General features: G+C 47.5%; 1 long non-coding RNA gene across 1 annotated transcript; it reads right to left on the reverse strand.

Moving 5' to 3' along the window:
- Positions 1-238: 238 nt before the first annotated feature.
- LOC129620690 (uncharacterized) lies at positions 239-1,102 on the reverse strand. Its single transcript, XR_008698668.1, has 3 exons — positions 989-1,102; positions 780-850; positions 239-453 (listed from the first exon to the last, which is right to left on the reverse strand). It is a non-coding gene; the product is annotated as an uncharacterized LOC129620690 (long non-coding RNA).
- Between the last annotated feature and the right edge of the window lie 547 nt (positions 1,103-1,649).

Genomic DNA, 1,649 nt, shown 5'->3' on the forward strand with positions numbered 1-1,649 from the left:
GATAAACTGCATATCCGCTTGCATACTGCGGTCCTTTGCAGGGCGACAAATCACTGTATCTCAGATTTCTTCATGCATTCCCTGCCCCCTTCCAAGAAACAATTTCCTCCTCCCTGGGGGCCATTTCACCCCCTCTGAGAATGTGCAGTATGACTATATTCGTCTTCTAGGATTGTTGTAACTTATTACTACAAGTTGGTGGCTTGAAACAATAGAAATTTATTTGCTCATGGTTCTGGGGCCCAACAGTCCAAAGATCAAGGGGTGCTCCCTCCGGGGAGGGTCCCGGGGAGACGCCCTCCTTGTCTCTTCCAGCTTCCGTGGCTCCAGGTGTTCATGGGCTTGTGGGTGCATCCTTCAGTCTCTGCTTCTGTCCTCATGTGGACTCTCTTCCCTGTGTTCCCTCTTCTGTCTGAGCCGAATTTTCCTTCTGCCTTTCTCTTATAAGGACCACTGTCATTGGATTTAGGGTCAGCTCCAATTATCCAGGAAATATCATCTCGAGACCCTGAACCTTTTCCAAACAAGGTCACACTTACAAGTGCTAGGGCTGGCATGAAAATGTCTTTGGGCAGCCACCACTGGGCCCCCTACAAGGACTAAAATATTTGGGGGAGGCTGGGGACATCATTCGTGCCAGTGACACAGCAAGAAAGCTTGGTGTGCATTTCACAACCCACACTGCTGGTGCAGGGCACTTGCGAAGTCCTGTGATGCTTCTAGCAGATACAATGGTGTCACTGTGGAAAGCATGGGAGCAGACCCCTCTAGGATCTTACCTGTCCAAGAAAGGACTTTTCCCGCCTTCATCTTCCATCAGATGTAGCCCTTTGGCGTCCTCTAGGGGAACCTGTGGGAACTGCAAAGTTAATTTTCAGAGGAAATTTTCGATAGATTTGAAATGATTAGCTAGGCAGGACATAGGATAGAAATGAAACAACAAAAAAAATGACTTAGAGAGTCTGAATTATAACGCAGTTCAATTTACCATCCACCCTGGAGACAAGTGATACCAGGCACAGTAGGAGGAGATGCCTGCGTGTGAATTCAGGTTCTCCTGGATCTTGCCCTCCCCGTTACACAAAGAAAACCAGTCAAGGGAGGTTACCTGCAGGAGGGAAATAGGATGAATATGGCCAGATAACTGCCCAATATCCCCGGAGAGGAGTGAGGCGCTTTCAGTCATAAAGAGATATTTGCAGACTTCTTCATTGTCAGTGATTTTTTTGTTGTTGTTCCTTTTCTTTTAATGTTTGTTTTTATTCTATTTATTTATTTGGCTGTGCTGGGTCTAAGTTCCAGCACGTGGGATCTAGGTCCCTGACTAGGGATGGAGCCTGACCCCCTACATTGGGAGCAAGGAGTCTTTGCCACTGGACCAACAGGAAAGTCCATTTAGTCATCAGGTTTTCATAGCTATGTTACTTGGAAAGACTTCGGAAAAAAACCTGAAGTGAATTCCCTACCTGTTTCCTTTGCCAGGTTTTTATCATCATGTTCTCATGATATCTGTCTATCGGATGAAGGAAGATTCGTGGGGAGAGGCCCTTTTCCCAGACAATGGTATGCAGGTGGACATGAGACAGCAGCAGCCCCAGGGAGCACCAGCGGCCCAGTTACCCACCTTCCCCACATCTGAGCGCTCCTCT

This window comes from Bubalus kerabau, chromosome 10 (assembly GCF_029407905.1).
Source record: "Bubalus kerabau isolate K-KA32 ecotype Philippines breed swamp buffalo chromosome 10, PCC_UOA_SB_1v2, whole genome shotgun sequence".
NCBI classification, from domain to species: domain Eukaryota; kingdom Metazoa; phylum Chordata; class Mammalia; order Artiodactyla; family Bovidae; genus Bubalus; species Bubalus kerabau.